The sequence below is a fragment of the Cibotium barometz genome, chromosome 44 (genome assembly GCF_041138505.1).
Source record: "Cibotium barometz isolate CiBa-2024 chromosome 44, ASM4113850v1, whole genome shotgun sequence".
NCBI classification, from domain to species: Eukaryota; Viridiplantae; Streptophyta; class Polypodiopsida; order Cyatheales; family Cibotiaceae; genus Cibotium; species Cibotium barometz.
The window spans coordinates 16,235,946-16,250,505 of NC_141089.1; the positions used below are offsets into that span (position 1 = coordinate 16,235,946).

Genomic DNA, 14,560 nt, shown 5'->3' on the forward strand with positions numbered 1-14,560 from the left:
CACGTACACATCGATGCGTCGAATTTTGCGATAGGATGCATATTGGTGCAGCCTGGGGAATTCAAATTGGATTACCCAGTTTGCTTCGCAAGTCATCAACTAAACAATGCAGAGATGAACTACACCACTACGGAGCACGAAGGGTTGGCCATGGTTTATGCTATAAAGAAATATCAAGATTACTTCTGTCCAACAAGTTTGTATTCTTTGTGGACCATCATGCCCTATTATATTTGGTGAAAAAACCTTGCACCATGGGAAGAATCACACATTGGTTACTTCTACTTTTGGAATTTGACTGTGCTGGCTAACCATATGTCTAGAATTCCAAACGGAGAATCTACAACTGGCATTGATGATGATGACCTCCCCGATGCTTGTGTGCGAGAAGATGAATTTGTCATAATATTAGAAGAAGCACACTCAAGAATAGCCAAAGGACATTTTGCAAGAGAATCTACAGCCCACAAAGTGCTTCAAGAAGGACTACAGTGGCCTACATTATTCCAGGATGCCATAGAGTTTGTGAAAAGATGCGATGAATGTCAAAGATTTACTATTCCACAACAAAAACACAGGATGCCACTCACCACTGTAATTGTAAGACAGACCTTTGAGAAATGGGGGATTGATTTTGTTGGACCCATAGTCCAGCAGCACATCCGTCTAACAAGCCCAATATGTGATCGTGGCCACAAATTATTTCACAACGTGGAAAGAGGTGAGGGTCTCTAAACGAGCCAAAGCTCAAACCACAACCAAGTTCTTATACACGAACAGGTCATTTCTAGATTTGGTTTCCCACTTGAATTAGTCAGTGAGCCAGGGTTCACATTTCATTAATGAGGTGATTGAACACTTACTTACAGGATTCCTTGTAGTACATTGCAAATCATCACCTTATTACCCATAAGCAAATGGTCAAGCCAAGAGAACCAGCAAGATTCTATGTACCATTTTGACAAAAACCTTAGAAGCCAGTCACACGGATTGGGAACACAAGCTGACTACAACTCTATAGGCTTATAGTACATCATATAAGGTAGTGATGGGTATACTCCCTCTCGCCTAGCTTATGGCATGGATGTGGTGATGCCAATAAAGTTTTTAGTTCCAAGCCTGCGAATTGCAGTATAGGAACTGCTTAATTACTGAAAATGCACTAGTCAAGAGATTGGTTGATTTGGAAAAACTTGATGAAACCAAGCTAATTGCATCACATGGGCTTGTGGTCAAGAAATTAGGAAGAAAACGTTGGTTTAACCATAACCTAAAACACAAGGAACTAAAAATGGGAGACCTCGTTCTCTTGTATGGAGTTAGAGGCATGAAGAAAAAGAAACCCAAATACAGAGGGTTAGGACCTTTCAGAGAGTCCAAGATCACCCCTCAAGGGTTGGTCCGAATTGAAACCATCGAGGGAGTAGAAATGGAAGGTTACATCAATGGAAGCAAACTCAAAAAATATTACGGACCCCTGACCCAGGAAATGCTCGCACAATAGCATCTTTTGAAATAAAAGAAGGAGCTAGCTAAAGAAAAAATCCGATAAGCTCTAGAGGAAGCTAAGGCAAGGGAAGCCAAGGCAAAGAAGAGACTCCATGAAAAAAAAGCTACATGTGAACATGGATTTACTCACCTTTCTTGATGAGGAAGACCTAGACATTGAGCCTACACATCTCAGTGTAAGAGTTTCTACAAAAAAGAGAGTAAAATCATTGCATTAATTGATATGGGATCAAGTAATAACTTTATCTCCTATGAAACATGGGTAGCTCTAGGCAAACCTCACCTTGGCCTCTAATGCACAAGTTCGCAGTGTGCATTTGTCAACCACAAAAACCGTGGGATTTTTGAAAGTTAATATTTCTATCAGAAATAATCCCTTGGTTGGAAAGGTATTTGTCATGCCTACATGATCCATGAAGGAAGAGATGATTCTTGGATGATCCTGGATTTGCGCTAGTAATTGTCACATACAATGAGACGAATGGGCGGCGCAACTCAATGATGGTGGCAAGGACACCATCATTGTGCCATTATGGAGTCCATTAAATAAAGGAAAGTAGACAATGACATTTGACATGGAGCCACCAATACCAAAAAAAGTAGAGGCCATAATAGAGAAAGTGCCCACATCACAACCTCTTATCCATATAAGAAAACCACAAGCAAAGCAACAAAAGTACCCAGTACGTCAATAGTGGATTCCAAAAACCAGCTTCGAGCCCAAGGGTATTATGATACAAAGAAGTCCACATGGGAATCCAGTCGAAAAAGCCATGCTACAAGAAAGGGACCAAGAAGGCACCCCAAAGGATAGAAAGAAATATTCCAATCAAGCCTGCACTTAACTTAACATTCAAAAGCAGTGTTTCCATAAGGACTTACTTGTTGCAGCAGCACAGGGCTACTATCAAGGGAGTGCAACAGTATGGGGGGTACCAATAAAGACACCCAAAACCCTATACTATGATGAGCACCTTCAAGATAGCAGAAGAGACCAAGAAAAAACAAAACCAATCAAGTGATAAAGAAGAACCAATATTGTTCTAGCAAAAGAAAGTTGTTCAATCAGGTAAAAAAGGGAGTGCGACACCACCAATGTCATGCATCAAGGAGAAAGAGCTAAGCCAAATTATGGGCCAAGTAAAAATGCATGCACTCACATGCACAAGAAACAGAGCAGGTTCACCATGGATTCAGTGGATGCAGTCCTCAATTGGATGGAGGGAAAAATCCAAAGCTCTCACTCTAAACTAAAGGTTGCAACAAAAAATATCCACAAGTTCCAAAGTACCCCATTGGTTTACGTGGCCATAAAAGGAGAAGGATCTTAAAATATATCCATCCCTAAGTAAGTGGGTACAAGGTAAAAGAGTATGCCTTTCATGTCGTAAGACATGTTCATTCATTTACGTGCACAATTCTCCTTCTTTCAATGCGTAATATGCGGCCTTGACTATTTGAGCATATCCGAAGCCATAGGGTATCAAAATTTACATGCATAAGGGATCAAGCAATTTCATGCTGTGAACAGGTCCGAGTTACTTCACGCCATGAAACACTCAGAAATGTTTCACGCTGTGAGACACTTCAAAATAGTTCACGACATGAACTGACTCTAGCACTTCACGTCGTGAAACGATCAGAAACCCTCCACCTATTACAAGCGGACATGTGGCATTCCCATTTAAGCAGGCCGCGCCAAGACGGACAGCTGAATCATAAATACTCCTTCTTCCCTTTTTTGTGCATTCTTACCCCGTGTGATCTTGTTGCAGTTTGATCTTCATAGCTCTTTATCGCCTTTTGAATAGCATCCACATATGTGTGCGTTACTTCCTCCTTGCTTGCGATTTGTCACTCTCAGGTAGGAGCATGTCATCCACCTTCTTTTGTTTCATTTGTATGAATAAAATCATTATGGGTACAGATTGAATCGATTCATATCTTATCAATCAATTGTATATGTCACTTCCCATTCCATCCCTATATTTTGGATTGTACACTACTCTCACACACATTGTATTCACTTTAATTCATAGAATCAAGTATGTGTGTGAGGATACCCTTGGAATTGGTAGAGAGGCCAAGGGAGAGCATGGCATGAACTCTCCTTATCGTGAGTGCTTTTGGTAAAGCAGCAAGGGGGGGGGATTAGGTACTTGGATGTGAAGACTTGGCCCCAACTTATACCTAGAATCGGGCTCGGTACGAGGGTGGGAAGGCTTGGCCGGGAGATTGGCAAGCATAAATCTCTTCTCCGACATACAATCGTATATTGCAAGCATGCCGAGGCTATGGAAGCCATTAGTCACTTGATTGGATATGCCATGGATGTTTGCTAAAGCATAACGGCGGTTACTTGAGCAAGCCTATACTTTTGATAAATGATCATTTGGGACATTACATCATCAGTGGATATTGGGAAATTGCTTTTGCATTTTATTTGCGATTTGGGCCAAATTGCACGGAAACTATGGCAAAGTTTTTGTGATTTTCTACACTTTGCAGTGGGCAAAGAAGTGTAATTCAGTCCCAACTCGCTTAAGATTTCTCAAGGGCCTTTGGAAGTCTTAAAAGGGTGTCTTAAGGCAGTCCTAACTAGCCATCAAGTGGTTGATTCGGACACCATCTCAGGGTACATACATATGTTTAATGTTATGCATACATAATGCAAGCATGCATGCATTATATATGTATGTATGTAAGACATTATGTATATATGTATGTATATCACATGTATATATGTATCTACATTGTATGAATCCATGCATGTGTGTATGTATATACATGCATCTATGTATGTATGTACATTGTATGTATGCATGCATGCATGATGCATGTATGTATGTAAGCATTCCTGAACGAACGAGAGCGGGGAAGGGGATAGGGCCATCCCGGGGATGGGACAAAGATCGACAGTTCAAAAAACTTTATTTAACTTCAACTATTTTCAAGCTTTACTTTATCTATATAATACATGTACATAAACATATACATATATAATACATATACATATACATATACATATACACACATATACAATGTGCATGTACATACATAGTACATACACATATAATAGTACATACATATGTTCTGCATACATAATGCATGCATGCATGCATTATATATGTATATATATATGCACGGATGTATGTCATATGTAGTACATATGTCATATTATATATATATCTATATAATACATATACATATACATATAAATATACATATACATACACATATACAATGTGCATGTATATACATAGTACATACACACATAGTAGTACATACATATATACATGCATACATGCATTGTATATGTATAAATAATGTATGTACATACATAGTACATACACATATAGTAGTACATACATATGTTATGCATACATAATGCATGCATGCATGCATTGTATATGTATACATATATGTATGTATGTAAGACATTATGTATGTATGTATCTCATCCGGTATTTGCTCTCATCCGGTATCCCATACTCTCTTATTTCCGTACAGAATCTGACTGGTTTTCCGTACACCTTGCGGAAGGTTTTTGTCCCGCATTCTTCCGTACTGTATGCAGAAGGTTCCCGTCCTGCACTCTTCCGGATCTCCTCTGTACCCGTCTCTCTGCCTTCCGGAACTCCATTCCGGTCTGCATTCCGGTTCATATAGATATTCCGGCTCCTTCCGAATCCGTATTCCGGACCGTATTTTCCTTCAAAATGAAGACTAGAAGCAAACGGTGGCGTACTTCTATTACGCCCCAGACATGTTAGTAATTGACTCAAAATATATTATTTTACTAAGAGGCAAAATATACACAACCAAAAATTAAGTCTTCATGCCAAAATTTTGTATATACATGTCTATATCAAAAAGGGTCCTTACAGTATGTATGTCATATGTATGTATGTATATACATGCATGTATGTATGCATGCACATTGTATGCATGCATGCATGTATGTATATATGTATGTATAATGTATGTATGTAAGCAATCCCGGCGGCGAATGAAAACGGGGATGGACAAAAAACGACAATTAAAAAACTTTTTTAATAATAACTATTTTCAAGCTACTTGGTACATGGTACTTGGTGCACTGTACTTGGTACATGGTAATTGGTACATGGTACTTGGTACATGATAATTGGTACATGGTCCATATAGTAATTGGTACATGGTACTTGATAATTGGTACATGGTCCATGGTAATTGGTACATGGTACATGATAATTGGTACATGGTCCATAGTAATTGGTACTACATGGTACTTGATAATTGGTACATGGTCCATAGTAATTGGTACATGGTGCTTGATACTTGGTACATGGTACTTGGTACTAGATTCGGTGCTTGGTACTTGATTTAGTATCAGGCTCCATAATGAAACTTCGAACTACGTGGTACATAAATTGGTACTTTGAAATCACGTGCTTTGAAACTTCATGGTTCGGATCTTTAAGCTTGAAAGTTAGCTTGAGTTGATACGTATCGTACAATCAGGGACCCCTGCAAAAAATATGAAAATCAAAAGCTTGTTAATATTAGAGCCTAACATAGAAAAACGGTCACCGGAACTGCGATAAAGTTTTTGATTTGTCTCTATCTAGCTTTCCAAGAGCTTTTGAGAAATTGGTGATGCTTGCCAATCTTTTGCTTCTTTTGATGTGTTACATTGTGGGCTCGCCTCTTTTCTTGTTTAGGATTTGTTTTGTTTTAAAACATACAGATAAATAAATAACGTTCTAGCTTCTCGCACATACTTAGGCTAATTAACTTACCGACAAATAATTAATTATTTGACAATAGACAAATTCAGCGATGCAACGAGAACATATGTCAATATATATCATCAACAAATATATGTACATGTATATCATCAACAAATATATGTACATGTGTCTACAGTAGTGTGTGGTGATCAATCCTCTCATATACAAAACAGATCACTAAGTATCACTACGTGAGTCCTCGCGTGAGCCATCACTACATGAGTCGCTACTATCAGACTCGGAATCATCATCAACATCAGCACTGCCACCACCCGTGCCCCCAACCACAACACCACCATCACCACCGCCACCACCCATGTCCCCACCCGAGATCACGCCGCCGCCGCCGCCCGCCTCAGACTCTCGTCGTCGCCCCTCGGCCTCCTGTCGAGCCACCTCTGTCATGTCCTCCTCGCCATGTTGCTCCTGCATTACTTAGTGAAATCAAATAAGAATATATTACAGTTAATATGAAAATAAACCACAAAATAAATCAGTGATACCCACAAGTGGATCAAGTGTGTCCGGAAGTGTCGCCTGCAAAGCGCGGTACCCGTAGTATGTAGCGTACTCCATCTCCTGCGCCATAGGTGCACGACCATAGTCTTTGGTCTGCATCAAGACAAAACCAAAGACTTATTGATTTCTTCATTCAATAATAGTATCTTTGAAAGTTAAAATTAGAACGATTTATACTCACAAATGTGGCCACAAATCCATCTCGACCCATCCGGCCTAGTCTAGATGTGTGACCAACTTGCAGTCTCTTTCGTGCTGCCGTCTATGTAAATTTCATTAAACAAAATGACATAGATTAGAGAATACTTAGAATCAATCTATCAAAGTTTAAATTAATTCTAATATACATTAGAATTAATCTATCAAAGTTTAAATTAATTCTAATATACATTAGCAAAGGCACGCACCTTCTGCTGAGGAAAAGTGATTCGTAGGCATCTCTCCTTGCGGAAGTATTGCCATGTCTCCATGCACATATCAGCCCTCCTCTTGTTTGTCTCCACCCTACAGTAGCGTCTGTTTATTTTTCATATTGCATACCATAGAACTTGTTAGATTTCAATGTTTTCTTTCATGCATTGCTTTTTTCTTCTTGATCATTTGATTAATGACTCGTGTTTTTATGGTACTTGAAAATCAGATTCGGACCAATCAGAGGGTACACCACCACCTCCTACTCGTGGTGATTGGGGTGCACAGAGTTCCAATACTACACATGAACCCGTTTATGATGATTTCTACTACGACGAGTCTATTATATGCTGGTGTGCTCGTTGTCGTGGCACATATCGGAGGCCACGACGGGAGTGCTTTTCACATGAGATGACTCATGGTACTTTTGAGCGAGCACCGCCACCTGAGGAGCGACATTGACCTATGGTATGTGACTGTTCTCCCTTAGTTTTATTATTGGTTATTTTATAAATCAAAGGCTCATATATAATGTAACCATATCATATATGTAGGTATATTCACTTGATGATGAGGATGACTTCACTATCAGTGGTACACATGTCCCTCGCACACGGCACGGACAGGTCACTTGTCAACTCTGTAGCTTAAGGTTTCTCGACATCCTCTACCTCCTGCTTTGGAGGCCGAGACGGGTGGAGATCATCCGTCGTTTGCATTCTCTAGTACAGACGTATGATCGCAGACGATACGGAGGATGGCAGAGAGGGTCACTTCCTTTAGATGGAGTGGTTTCAGCTTCTGGGGCAGTCGCTACATGATTGCTCCATCTACCATTAGTGGAGCAGGACGAGGCCTCTTTATTGCACAGGATTTACATGTGCCCCCTCATTCAGAGGTCACCCTTATGTCTTTCTGTGGACCTATATATAGATGGGGTCCATGGCATCAGCTTACTCGCTACATTCAGAGCATGAGTACTTATGGATTATGTCTCAATGCAGCATCTCTTTCTGATAGAGGGATCACACATGCAGAAGGACAAAGACTCTATGTTGATGAAAGACCTTACTCTCAAGGAAACATAGCAGGTTTAATCAATAGTAGTCGAGGGATGAGTTCAAGAACCAATTGCACGTTTGTGGAGTGTGAGAATAGTCATGAACCAGAACATATGAGCAGGGATGTAGAAAGATACATAGTTCAATGCTATTAGATCATTACGTGCTGGTGATGAATTGCTGGTCAATTATGGATGGCGTAGACCTCCACGAGCATCCTTACTAGATGAGGATTAAGAGCTTCATTGTATACATTTCCTAATGTTATTGGACCTCTTGTACCCTAATTCTATAGTTTAATTTGCACCACGTTCTATTTGCACCACGTTCTCTATTGTCTCTATTTTAATTTGATAATCATTTTTTATTGTCTGTAACTGTTTTGTATCTATCATTTCTTTTATATAGAAGCATGCTATTGATATTGCCTTCAAATATGTAGATTCCGGATTGTGACATCGACAATATCACAAATCAACGTTCACATGACGCATCTCACATGTCAATAGAGTGCATGAGGATCCTACGCAGGAGTGATCCTAATGCGTATGCAAGACTAAAAAAACAATATTCTCAGGACTTCAATAATGTGCGGGACAATATCTTTGATTGACGACGACGATGGCATGTCTGATTTTATTGAGGATTGGTATCAAAATAATAGTGCGAGCGATATTCCTAATAACAACGAGAAGTATCTTTGAGAAGAAGCTCTAAAGCGTATCTACGCAGGAAGCCAACTGACACGACTCAGTGCAAGCTTACTTATTCTGAATCTTCAAAACCGTTTTGGATGGAGTAATATATCCATTTCAGCACTTTTGAAGTATGTAACAATCTAACATTTTTTTAATCTAAATATTTTAGGAGTAATCACAATATGTTTTGTCCTTATTGATCATATTTTTAATGGACTTTGCAGGCTACTCTCTCAGAAGTTCTTGTCGACAAGCAATTCCCTTCCTACATCACATGATGAGGTGAAGAAGATGATAAGTAGTCTTGGACTTGACTATTCTTCTATACATGCATGTCCCAACGATTGTATTTTATATAGAGGTCAGTACGAGGACGGTGTGATATGTGCAAAATGTCAAACTCCTCATTATAAAGAGGAGAAAGGTAAGGTCCCTCGAAAGGTATTGAGACATTTTCCCCTGGCTCCGCGTATAAAACATATGTTCCAAAGTCCCGAATTAGCTAAGCTTATGACATGGGGAGCGGAGCACAAGAGCAAAGATGGAGTAATGCGAATTCCATCAGATTGTCTTGCATTTGAGCATATTGATCTGCGATGGCTAGATTTTGCAAAAGAACAACACCATTTAAAGATGGGTGTAGCATTGGATGGCATGAATCCATTTTCAATGAGATCAAGTAAATGGTATACATGGCCAGTGGTAGTTATTAACTATAATCTACCCCCGTATCTCAGCATTAAGAAAGAGCATTTAATGCTCTCACTCTTAATCCCGAGAAAATGACAAGTTAAAGATCTGAATGTTTATTTGGCCCCTCTCATCGACGATCTTCAAGATTTGTGGAGAGGGATTGATGTCATGGATATGTCCAGAAGCATCGGTCAAACACAGTTCATTGTTCGTGGAATTTTAGCATGGACTATCCACGACTTTCTAGGATATGGTTTTTGCTCAGGTAAATGGTTTAAATATATATATTCTTTCATAAGTTTGTACGATGTTCATTACGCTAATCATCTTTGTTATGTTTTCCATGCAGGGATATGTACCAAGGGTTATAAAGCTTGTCCTATTTGTGGTGATTGGTTGAGATCGACTTATAGCAAAAACCTCAACAAAAATATATATCTTCGACATAGACGATTTTTATTTGAGGATCATTATCTACGAGACAGAAGGCAAGCCATACATTTTAATGGAAAGGTAGAAGAAGGGAGATGTCCAATACCAATGACACCAAAGGATTGGTATCTAAAGTGGACTGTTGGACCCGTTATTGATCCGGAGTTGGAGATCATAAGCGGCGATGATGATGACGCTGTAAAGCAGCGAGTGAGAGGAAAACCAACTGTAGCTCAAAGTCCTTCGATATAGTATACTTTGAAATATTGGAAGGATTTGAGGATATGTCATTTTCTTGATCCCATGCACATATTCAAGAACGTTGGTCAAACCTTATGGCAACACCTCATTGGCTTGAAAGACACAGCAGCTGCAAGAAATGACTTAAAGGATCAAAACTCAAAGCCCAATCTATGGCCACTTTACGATGAAACTTGACGTGAGACAACCTACGAGCCTGCCCCCCCATGGGTGCTCAAGACAGAAGAGCTGGAGACTATCAACAGGAAGATTCAGTCGATTCGTACGCCTACAGGATATGGAGCATCTTGTCGAAACATGTTCACTCTAGATGACAAGAGCTTGTCTGGTTTAAAAACACACGATTGGCACAATTTTGTGAAGGTAAATCTATTAAGATCTTTGAAAGTATTTATTTTCTTGTATGTTTGTTGATCGGATTAATCATGTATGTAGCATGTTCTACCCCTTGTTATTGATGGATGTACTACAAGAGGAGTCCGAGATGTGATATATCGCCTTGGATCGCTTGCAAGGTATTTATCGCTCATTAATTTTTAGTATAAAATTTTATTTCATATCTTCTTTATTCAATAACATCTCTAATATCTTCTTTCTTTTACTGATAGATGGATTACATCTAAAGAGATAGCCAAAGGGTCAATTCCACAAAAGAAGCGTGAATGTATAGAGCTTCTTTGTTTAATGGAAAAGGAATTTCCAACCTCCTTTTTTGATATCCAGGTTCATCTTCTAATCCATCTAGTAGACGAGATAGAGCTCGCTGGTATTGTCAGCACTCGATGGATGTTTTGGGTCGAGAGGTTTATGGGAGTATTGAAAGGTTATGTACGTCAAAAAACAAGACCAGAGGGTTCTATGGCGGAGGGGTGGATGCTTGAAGAATGCATGTATTACGTTTGTGAATACCTTGAGAAAACCAATTTTGAAGCTCCACGCGTATGGACAAATGAGTCGTCTTCTACCATGTATGACGAGGTATTGTCCGGTAGTAAGGGAGTCCCTTTTCGACTTAAGATCCAAGATAAATTGAATATTTCTACTTTCATTGTCTATAATAGCGAATGCATGCAACAATTCGTTGATGAGTACGAGGAGGAACTTGCAAGCAAACGAGTTGTTGGTAGACGTAAAAAGAGGAGATCTAGACGTCAAACCAATGTAAATAACGATGGGGACGTACCTACTTTCATGGATTGGTTATACACCCGTATGCAACGTGCGGTTAGTGATCATGAGCCAATCTCTACGGAACAAAGAGAGTTTATGATCGGGTGTGAAAAACAGGTAACTTGTTTGGTTTTGAAAACTCTGAACTAAACAAATGAATCTCAAATTTTTTTAATAATTTATGTTTTGGTGTAGGCTCAAATGTATACCAACATGTGGGCTTATGGACATCATCTTCGGATAAAATCTATTGATGACTTACGTCTGACGACTTACGTATAACTCAGGATTCTTGTGTTGTTGCCTCTTTTAAGCAATTATCACGTGCAATTACGTCTGACGACTTACGTATAACTCAGGATTCTTGCATTGTTGCCTCTTTTAAGCAATTATCACGTGCAAGTTCCAGAGACACAAATCTTATCGACAGTGAACTGAACCATAGTCGGCATTTATGAAGTATCATATCGTATCTTCAAGTAGGTAAATGAGATCTCTCTTCATGCAAAAATAACATGTAGATTTCTTAAAGCTAAACATAATTCTAAAGTTTTGATTCGTGTATTTGGACAGGTGGTTTTGAAGGTGGATTGGTTCCGTGCGCCGGGTATAAAGGCAATAATGCCACAATGAAAAGAGAACCGTCCGGATTTTGGTCCGTCGACTCCTCGAAGTTATTGCGTGCAACAAAAGAGCCTTACATTCTGCCAACTCATGTTGAACAAGCATTCTTTTACAAGAATACAGATGCTCATCCATGGTGGCAAGTTGTGCATGTCCAACCTAGAGGTCGACACTTGTTTGATAGCGTTGACTCTGAGATAGCGGATCAGGATGATTTGATTACATCCTCGAATCTAGACACATCGACCTTAGAGAGGTATAGAATTCTTCTATCCGTCGATCATGATGACATTGTAGGTGATGAGAACGACAACGATCCAGACTCTAACACTACAGACACCGAAGAGGAGGAAACAATGGATGTCGAGCCTACGGAGGAAATGAACATGAACACAAATTTAACGATCGAGGAGTTCGAAGAAGTCAACAAGGATAATGAAGATGAAATTGTATTGACGGTTTATCTCAGAGATGATGATGAGGACCAGTAGTCTTACGTATCAACTCACGGATCGGTAAGATTTAATCTCAAAATCATTCATTGTGAAGTCTTGTTTTTTTTTTATAAACTTACTAACAAGGGTGGGTGGTGGGGAGTCTCGTGGTGATAGCCTCATATGGCTAGTGTCGGGGTTTGATTCCCCTCAGACTCGGTTTTCTTACTCTAGTTGTGTACAGGGTTCTATCTTGCGTTTCAACCCCAGTGTATCAGCATCTCAACCTTCAGTACGTGCAATCAAGCGGTTCCCTGGATCGACTTGGCCTAGCAGTAGACCATCGAAAAGCCAGCAGTCTTCTAGCATTTCGTGGCAGTAGTTCCAGCAGCACCCTCAGTGACTACCCGCAGTACCCTTAACCGCAACACACCCCATGCTACCCATTGGTATCAGAGCTCTCTGGTGGTAACTTTTTGGTCTCATAGGTCATCTTGGCCTTTTGAAGACGTAAATATAGCATTTCATTTTGTTTCATTTCTCTCTCTCTACTTACTGTGCATTGTCGCATGTGCATTGTCGCGTCGATGACTCAGGAGTTTACACATTTGTTTTAGCAACCACTTCCGACTCCATCCTGCCCCAAACTCCGTCTCCAGTGTGTTGATGACATATTTCTCGTCATCCTCGAGTTGATCGCTGCATTGCAAAATAAAGTCAGTTAGTAATTCAAATAAAAAACTGTAATTCATATTCTTTATGTTAAATAATACTTACTGCCATGGTATATGAACTCGCTGTAGATATGACATGCAAAGATCTCTCATCCGTCGCGTCTGAAGGCGATGCCGGCTCCGACCTGAAGGATACCCCCGTCAGGTGTGATGTCGCATGTGACACCCAAAGTCCCAGTGCACGGGCGCATCGGCACTGGTGGGGGCACTGGTGGAGGCACTGGTGGTGGGGGCACTGGTGGTGTGGTACTCTGCCGCCCCGTTGATGCCTATGCGCAATACAAACATACGATATATTGAGATGTGAGTTCATAAAAAATACTTGATATTTAATCCGTAATCGCCATAAAAGATATACCTGCGGGAGGAACGGCCACTACCCTGTGAATCAGGTGTCACCTGAGTACTAGGAGGTACATCAGGAGGAGTAAGCCGCTGACTCTCGTGATGTGATGTAACTGGGATAGGAGTCCTAAGCAAACAAAGACATCAAAAGGATATATATATTAAGAATTCTATATGTAAAAAATGGATGACATTACTATTTTATCAATCAAGAAGCTTACCGATGCGCAGTAGTATGTGCATGCCAAGACGTCTCCACTCCTGCATGTGGCTGGGAGGATGTACCCTCTCCAGGTCGTACGGGCATACTGAATCTCCCAAGAATCTCAATCGCGCCGTCTAAACCTGCATCATCCATCTCCACATAATCTGTCATGGCCTCTGATAGTGTATCTCCAGAAAGTCCAGTGCCTCGTAGCAAAGACTTGATGATCACCAACTTCACTTTACGGCCGTGGTCACTCATCGTATCTATATATTTAAAACAACTATATGTCAGACTAGAGATACATTGTTAAATACCTGGACTTTATGACATACACACAAACAGAATCCTCACTCCCTCGCTCAACACCAGATTGGCCTCGAAGTCCGGTGCCCCTTGCAGTATTTATTTCTTCATTAAGAGATTGAAAATAGAAAGCGGGAGTGCAATTGGGCACTCCATTTGAGTCCCAAATAGTGAATTTCAGCTTGCTGTATTTTCTGTACAGACCTGTTTTCAGCTCTGTACAACCACCACACTGTCCTGGTAGACCCTAGCAAGGTCCCTCTGCAATCTGGCATCAACTGGGCCTTGGAACAGTCCCTGAACAGTCCAAAAATAGCACTGATTTAGTGCTGAATTGGACACCTGCGTGGTGAGGTAACTACCCTCACCTGTTCAGGCTTTGGAGC

The 14,560-nt window shown here is 40.3% G+C and overlaps 2 pseudogenes; one reads left to right on the forward strand and one right to left on the reverse strand.

Annotated features, from left to right (window-relative positions):
- Window positions 1-5,005: 5,005 nt before the first annotated feature.
- On the reverse strand, window positions 5,006-14,129 carry LOC147613001 (uncharacterized; annotated as a pseudogene).
- Window positions 9,481-12,641, forward strand: LOC147613002 (uncharacterized; annotated as a pseudogene).
- Window positions 14,130-14,560: the final 431 nt, after the last annotated feature.